This window comes from Micropterus salmoides, unplaced genomic scaffold, assembly GCF_014851395.1.
Source record: "Micropterus salmoides isolate LMB-PRFRI ecotype aquatic unplaced genomic scaffold, ASM1485139v1 Ms_hic_scaffold_14, whole genome shotgun sequence".
NCBI classification, from domain to species: Eukaryota; Metazoa; Chordata; class Actinopteri; order Centrarchiformes; family Centrarchidae; genus Micropterus; species Micropterus salmoides.
Genome location: NW_024040485.1, coordinates 18,098,870 through 18,107,687, shown reverse-complemented (window position 1 = coordinate 18,107,687; position 8,818 = coordinate 18,098,870). Strand labels below are relative to the sequence as shown.

The following is an 8,818-nucleotide window of genomic DNA, read 5'->3' as shown; positions in this document are numbered from 1 at the left end:
AGCAGAGTCCGGGAACATGTCAGCTACACACTTGTTGAAGTCGTCGTGGAAGGAGAAAGGAATGTTGTTTTTGGCACACAGCATTGCCATTTTTACCTCTGCACGTGTGACCTGGTCTGCCTCGGTGGCATTTCTCGTCACGAATGCTGACATCGCCTGGGCATGTTTTTGTGCCTGTAGCCCGCGCTTGTGTGGCAGATTTCTCGTGCTGACATACATCATTCCTTCTCCCGTGTGAGATGCTAAAGTCGCAGTTACAAAACTTACAAAACGCGTGACTGTCCCCCACGCTGCTCCTCTTCAGAAAAGTAAATTTGTTGTCCCATTGATCGCGGTATTTACATGAGGGTTTTGTTTTTTTGGCAGGAATGCCTTCCGTCTCTGTTGTAGCGTCCATCATCTGTCTCTGTTTTTTTTTTCCCCGCGTTGTCACTCATCATCTGACCTCACACACTAACCTCGCGACAACTGATACCTACAGTACCTGCAGGTGGCAGTCATCGCAAGGCTAGTGACAGAGCTCAGATTGGGAATGTTTTTTTTTTTTTTTTACTCTGCTCTGGCCCGGGGTATTATTATTTTTTAACAAAGCAGGTTAAAATACAGGAGATTTATGGGAAAATACTAATACAGGAGGACGGCGGGAAAGAAGGGTAAAATACGGGACTTTCCTGGCCAAAACGGGATACTTGACAGGTATGTTCCAAACCAAGATGGTGAGGGCCAAAATGCGCCACCCTCCTGTTCAGAACGGTAGTCCACAAACCACTGGGTGACGTCGCGGTGGCTACATCCACTTCTTTCATACAGTCTGTGATCTTTAAGCAAGAGTATGAAGCAACTGAAGTGCCATGAGTTACAAATTGAAGTCGGCCTGAGACAGTGTTTTAAACCAACTCACAGAGTTAGCATTAATTAGCAAGCTAAGTAGCTGCAGCTGAAACAGGTTACAGTTGTCATTTCAGGCTACAGACGAGATTGTGTTGATGGCTTGAAATCAGAGGCCTGCTTTTGAGTTGTGTGTGCCTGTTATCATTGTAAACTACATTGTGTGCTACTAGAGAATGGAATGGTTGACAGATGTAGCATGTAACAGTGGTTGGATCTTAGCGAACAGTTAAGTAGATATAGCTCACTGCCGATTCAGTACAAACTGGGCTTCAGCCCTCCAAAGAAAAGCTACTTCAAGTAGCTTGTCTTTGCACTTTCAGAAGCTAGGATAATGCCAGCTTAGTGAAGGTATGTTTGCTGTAACGTATACATTTAGAGAAAAAGGGTAACCTCCTATTTATTTATTTTTGGTCACTGACAGGATAGCATCTTTGCACTTCCTTAATATACTAACGGCTAACCTGTGCAAGACCTACTTAACATTAAAGCCAACTGGAAGTTCCTGCAGAATAAGGAGAATGTGAGTGTATGTGTGTGAAGTAAGAGAGAAAACAAAATGCACATGCTGTGATAGTAACTAATTCTTTACACTAATTATAGCTGTCTAAACATAACCAGCAACAACATGCAGTACAAAACCACTGAAATACAAGAGCTTTTATGTTGAACAAAGGCCTTTGTTACCTATATAAGAGTGGTTATTCTTCCTTGATTGCAAATTAAGTATGTTCATATTGTACGATTAACTTACTGTTCACCTGTGGAAAACAATGTATTTAGACTGATTTTAGTTTGGTGTTCACTTTCAGTCTGGCTTTGAATGTAATTTGGATGGACAATGAACAATGTTTCTTTTTCTACAGTAAAAACTACCTTGTTTGAAGTCTTTGTCATACACATGCGCTCTTACAAAAAAAAGCCTAGTTAAGCATATGTACATGGCCAAGAAACCTTTTCTTCCATAAGAAATAGATCTTGTTAACTGGACTAACCCTGATTTAGGAAACTAGGTTTCTCCTTTATATGTTTAAGAAATCAGGTTACTGCAGGAAGCTAGAAATGTCTCTCAACAGTACCTGGGGTTATTTTCCTGTGTGGGAAATGTGAAAATACATGAAGTCAATAAAACAGTAACCCTGGCTGAAATGAAGTCCAAATAAAACAACACTTTTATTTACAAAGTTACTATGAGCTGAGAGTGTGAATGCCTCCTTTGGTATACTTGCAGAAAACACTGTACACTTGGGTAATATTTAACATTACATGAAAATTTATCCAGCCAACCCATTTCACCACTGCTATATTTGAAGCAAATTGGTTCAGAGGGCTATTTATTCTAATCTGGGTGCAGAATGCATAGTGTCAACAGAAGGATTAAACCCAAACAAGACAGATGGAAATCTCCTTAGCATTCCCAAATGCGAAGGGCTCAGAGTAAGCACCATCACGTTATGACGTCTACATTTGAATACATGGTGTTTGCTCTAGCCTGTGGAATGGTGCTGTTAATTTACCATCTACAAATGAGTCTTTCAGAGTGACAGTTTCTTTCCAAAGATCTGTAAGAATTACAAAGATGTAATAAACTTCTCATTGAGGAATTGATGAATATTACTTACATGAATGAGATGAAGTCTCTAGCTTCTATGCATGAATAGCAGGTGTCGTCCCCCCCCCCCCACACACACACACACAAATTTCTTTGGGTGCTTGACTGATTTTTTTACATGAGAAGTGAATAGATACAGTATCTTTGTATATAATGGCAGAAAGATTTTGCTTTTAAGAAAGTGCAGTAAAAGTGGGAAATGTGTGTGTGCGGTGGAGGGTAATGTGAGCATACAATACATGAACAAAACAAAAGGTAGAGAACAAAGAAAAACCTTCAAGATTCTTTGCATGGGATGATACATCATGTATAAAGCCTTTAGAGCCTTTAAAAATAGTTCACACGCAGTTCCATGAAGAATCATAGATCAATTAAAACTTCTCTCTCCCTTATTATCTCACTCAGGACCATCTGTTCTGCCAGTACTCCTCTGGTTTCTCCATCCATAACACCAGGTGGCCAAAGTAGAGCCAGAAGCTCCACATTTTAAATTCCAATACAAAACTATTGTAAAATAATGGGCAGCGCTCCTATGGTGGGCTAGAGTGACATCACCGCCGCAGCATAGGGCGGGAATTCTGTTTTTCTTTTCTCCCAGATCCACACGAAGCACACACACCTGGCGATCTGACTTGCACACCCCAAACCATGCGGCCCAATTAATCCAGTGTGGACTTATTTGTGTTCACATGCGTCTCCTTCATGGACCCGTGGTAAGGAGTGACATCGTAATATCCATCCATGATGTGAATTTTCGGCTGCAAACACGTGCCTTGTTAGCTCCCTGCCTGGGACCCTTTACATTAACCGACCAGGAAACAGTAGCCGAGTTCTCCTGAAAGTAGTTCGTGTCCACCTGCACCATGGCAACCGCTCGCTGGATACTTACGCTGTTCTGGATGATGGTTCAGAGTGTACCATCCTTAGCCGCCGCTGCCAGTAAACTAGGGTTGTAGGGAACACCTGAGGACCTGGCTCTGAGAAAGATAAGACAAGATGTTCAGACTGTGCAAGGATCCACGGTTTCATTCCGGGTTTCATCTGCTGCATGGCCCAGTAAGAGCTTCCAAATTAACGAGGCATTCACTGCTATGACCCTTGGACTAGCTGACAATTCCTACCACATGGCAGCTCTGAAGAAACGGTATAAACACCTGCAACACCTGCCCATCCAGTCCTTTGAGCATGCTAGTCCCTTACTTCTCATAGGCGCGGACCATCCCCACCTTGTGACGCCTATTGCACCTGTCCTCCTGGGACCGCCAGGAGGTCCGACTGCGATAAAGACCAGGCTCGGTTGGGTACTGCAGGGTCCCACAAGGCTGGTCGAACAACTTCTCCCACCTCAGCAGTGCCTACTCACGTCGGTGGACCCACTGTCTGCTCAGCTGCGGCAAGATGTTGAACAACTATGGCAAGTGGGCACAGTGCCATAAAAGCTGGTGACTAGGTGTAGAGAGGACCAGACAGCCATTCACATCCTGGAGACCAAGACTGTGCGGGTGGAGGTGTATGGTGTACAGCGTTACGCAACGCCCTTGCTGCGGAGAAAGAATATGGCGCTATTTGAGGCTAAAAAGGAGGCTGTTATGCCACTTTTGCACAACACTGAGAGACGTCTGGCCTGAGACCAAAAGAAGGCAGCCGTCTACAATGCAGAGGTCCAGAAGCTAGTGGATGCAGGATCTGTGGTGAAGCTCCCAACCGAAGAGGCCATGCAGGATGGCCAGTCATGGTACATTCCTCATCACCTGGTTGAGCATAATGGTAAACCCCGTATTGTTTTCAACTGCTCCTTCCAATCCAAGGGGCTGAACCTGAACGAGTCTTTGCTGCCAGGGCCTGTCTTAGGCCCTTCCCTTTTAGTGGTACTTCTGCGATTCAGAGAACATGCCTTTGCCATCAGTGGTGATATAAAGAGGATGTTCCACCAGGTTCGTCTCCTCCCCGAGGACAGATCCCTCCTGAGATTCGTGTGGCGTGGAGCAGACACTACTGCTGCACCAGATGTGTATGAGTGGCAGGTTCTCCCATTTGGTACGACATGCAGTCCATGTTGTGCTACATATGCACTTCAGAGGCACGTTGTCGACCATAGCCAGCTGGAAGATGATGTAAGGTTCTCTGTGGAAAGATGCTTTTATGTTGATAACTGCCTTCAGAGTGTTACCACAAAGGAAGAGGCAAAACAACTTGTCACCAAATTGAGAGACCTTATGGGATCAGGTGGATTTGAGATACGCCAGTGGGCCAGTAATGATGCAAGTGTGGTAAAATCTCTGACAGCAGTGAACTGTGGCTGCTCCACGATCATGCAGATCCCCAAGAATCAACCCAAGGGCTGTGGTGGCAGTGCTCGGATGATACCCTCGGGTTCAAGCATTGCCCAATAGACCATGGGACTCCCACTCTCCGCAATGTGTACAGAGTCCTTGCTTCACAGTATGACCCTCTTGGGTTCATATTACCATTCAACACTCGTGCAAAGGTGTTGGTTCAGCAGTTGTGGGCTAAGCAGCGGGAATGGGATGACCCACTCTTCCCAGAGGACTTACTGCATGACTGGATCAGTTGGCAGAGCGAGCTCACAGGTCTGCATCAAATTAACATGCCAAGATGCTATGTCACAGCTGACATGGACCTGACTTGAGTTGCCAGAGATTTACATGTTTTTGTGATGCTTCAGAGAAAGCCTGTGGCTCAGTGGCTTATCTGAGGTCTGAGAACAACCAAGCTAACATTAAGGTCACCTTTGTCATGGCCAGGTCGCGAGTCGCCCCCAAGAGGCAGCAATCTGTGCCGAGATTAGAACATTGTGCTGAAGTAACAGGCGCTCAGCTTGCTAAGTTTATCAGGAACGAGCTTTCTTTACCCATCAGACAAACAATATACTGGACCGACTCCACGACCATACTCAAGTGGCTCCAGTCGGAGTCATGTAGATTAAAGGTCTTTGTAGGCACAAGGGTCGCAGAGACCCAAGAGTTAACAGATCTACAGGCCTGGAGGTACATGGATTCTGCCTGCAATCCTGCAGATGACCTCACTAGAGGTAAGAGCCTGTCAGATTTGGCCCAGCCTAATCGATGGAGCCAAGGTCCTGCATTTTTGCAGCGACCACCCAGTGAATGGACAATCAAACCAACTCCTTCCTTCAGATGATACTGCTGAGTTTAAGCAGTGCCTGACACGGCCCCGTTTAGTACTTGGAGTGAGATTTACCACCTGCCAGGCTAAGACTCGCCAGACCACCCTTCTACTCAACTGGAATGGATTGCTTTGGTCCATTCCAGATTAAAATTGGCAGACCTAATGAAAAACGATGGGGAATTATTTTCAAGTGCCTTACCACGCGTTGCGTGCACTTAGATGTCCTGGCAAACATCAATGTGGACTCGTTCCTTATGGCACTGAGAAGATTTATTGCCCGTCGAGGAACCCCAGCTGAGTTGTACTCTGATCAGGGGACAAACTTCAAGGCTGGGGAGAAAGAGTTGAGACAAGCTTTTGCCAACCTGAGCCAAGACCTGAAAGACCAACTGGCTAAACACCAGGTATCTTTCAATGTTCTGCCCTTAATTTTATTGTAGTATGGACACAGTTTTGAGCTAATTTTATTTTGAAATGTGTTTTACTTTGAAAGTCAGTTTTCAGGAAGTGACAGGAAGTCAGCCATTTTGTTTTAGTTCTTAATGAGCCACATGTGGTGAGGTTCGTCCACCGACATCTGCTTTTTGTTTGTGCCAACGACACAACCATCTGTAAGTTTTGTTAATATTGAATTGCAGGATTATATTTTATGTATATTTTGTGGGAATGTTTGCTATAGATGGAGATTTTGGTTGTTGTATGCTAATGCTAATGGGTGTGTGTTGGAATGCATTCATATGGTGCTAATGATGCTAAGTTAATTGTAGCTATTTCATTTGTATTTCAGTTTACTCCCTGCTAAATTGTGTAGCACACACACAAGGAGAGCAGGATATTAAACTTTAACCCACCAGCCGCCCCACACTTTGGCGGGGCGTGGGAAAGGGAAATCTGTTCGGTCAGGTCTGCGCTTCACAGAGTAGTTGGGACACAAACTGTCACAGAGGAGGTACTCAGAACTGTGCTAATCGAAATAGAGGGCATTCTTAATGCCAAACCATTAGGGTATGTATCCTCTAACCTGGCTGACCCTGATCCAGTCACCCCTAACCTCCTGTTGATGGGGCGGCGAGATAGTGCACTTCCCCAAGTGACTTACCACAGTTCAGAGCAGCTAGGCAAGCGTCATTGGAGATACAGCCAGGTCCTGGCTGACCATTTCTGGTCACGGTTTGTGAGGGACTACCTACCGAGCCTACAGACCCGTCAAAAGTGGCAATGTACTACAGCGCCACTTTCGGTGGGCCAAGTGGCAATGATACTCGATCTTCAACTACCGCAAGCTTTCTGGCCGATTGGTCAGGTTGTTAGGGTGTTCCCAGGTAAGGACAACCTGGTTCGGTCAGCAGAAATTCGAGTTAAGGGGTTCTGTATACATGACCAGTTGCACGGCTTGTGATACTACCAGAGATCCCAGACACCAATGAGAACTAAATATCAGCCTTTTTTGGAACAAATACACAGTATTTGGGGGCGGCTGTAAAAAGGCATGATAATAATGGGCAGCGCTCCTATGGTGGGCTGTAGTGACGTCACCGCCGCAGCATAGGGCGGGAATTCTGTCCGCTAATTTTTTTTTTTTCCAGATCCACACGAAGCACACACACCTGGCGATCTGACTTGCACACCCCAAACCATGCGGCCCAATTAATCCAGTGTGGACTTATTTGTGTTCACGTGCGTCCATGTTCAATTAAGTGCTGAATAATTGTCTCCTTCATGGACCCGTGGTAAGGAGTGACATCGTAATATTGTCCTGATATTTAATTTCATGTTCAGATGTCAACCCATTGTCTTACCATTTCTGATTGCCTACCTATGTGGCTTTGTGGAAATAAATGTTATGTTATTAGTTTCAACATGTTTTGTTTCCCCTTTGCTAGTTAACTCAGCTGTTAGAGTAATTAGTATATGTATATTAACGGTATTTGGACGGTAATATAGACGCGTCATTTAATGCCCCTGTTTACCACTAGGTGGTGCACTTTGATTATGTTTTCTGATGTGAATGTAGTCTATATAAGTGGTCATACCCGACTGCTTATGGATGACTAGTGTTCTTAAATATTATTGGTGTTTGTTTACTATGGTGGCACTTGTTATAACCTTTTAGTAGCAATTATTAAAGTACTTACTTTGTTCTGTTATGAATATTTCAACCTGAGAAAAAACCCATGTACAGAATGGGGAATATTCTGTTATGCATATGACTTAAACTTTATTATTTATATTTGTTGTTATTTCACACAAGTTCACCAACCTATGTTACAGTCAGTTTAAATGTCCTGTGCTCTGCTGTGCCTCCAATCAATCAATAAAGTGCAGAGAAAGAATACTGGGGTCCTGTCACCTGCATTCTAACCGATGTACCGGAGCGAATGGTCAACATTAGAGTCAGTTTTTAGCGGATCTAAAATTGTATTTATTTGTTTGTGGATCACAATTATTAATTATTATTTTTGCATGCAAAACAGTCAAATCAAACCGAGTAAAAAATGGAAATAAAAAAGCCAACATGAAAAAAAACCAGGTTGCTTTTTAAATTCTTCTTTCATTTTATTTATGGCACTATGCTGGTATTTAACTGGAAATGGTTATTTTATGGACCATTGTGATGGCAAATGGAAAATATGGTGCCCCTCCAATCTACAGCATGTCAAGAAAAGTGAATTCTTCATCTTCTCTTCACAGCATATTTAAGCTGCTGTATTCATATTTGAAACTCTGCACGCCCTGATCGACACGTTTCCTGTGAGAAGAACTCTCCACAGGAGTTCCAAACTTCAGTGCGCCATGACAGGGAAAGCTTTGTATTTGGGAATGAAAGTTAAGAATGTGATTAGCCAAGATTGTCACAGTCTCTTTCCCACCCTGTGTCCAACTGCGCTGTAGATCAGGGTGTCCGCGGGATCTTAAAAAGTCTTAAAAGGTAATAAATCAATTTTGCGAAAATTAAGGTCATTTAAAATTATTAAAAAGTCTTAATCGCCATTTAACAAGGTATTAAATGTTGAAGATATTTTTTTCAATGTGAAATTCCTGTTTGTCCAAAAGTTTGTTGGTGAACGTATTTACTGTATTTATAATGCATAGCCTACACTGAAAGTGTAGGTGAACGTATTTACTGTATTTATAATGCATAGCCAAAAATACTAGACAGGCAATTAG

The 8,818-nt window shown here is 43.6% G+C and overlaps 1 long non-coding RNA gene across 1 annotated transcript; it reads left to right on the top strand.

The window, feature by feature from the left end:
* The first annotated feature begins 5,414 nt into the window (after positions 1-5,414).
* Positions 5,415-7,983, top strand: LOC119902162. Its single transcript, XR_005444303.1, has 3 exons — positions 5,415-6,261; positions 6,438-6,972; positions 7,237-7,983. It is a non-coding gene; the product is annotated as an uncharacterized LOC119902162 (long non-coding RNA).
* Positions 7,984-8,818: the final 835 nt, after the last annotated feature.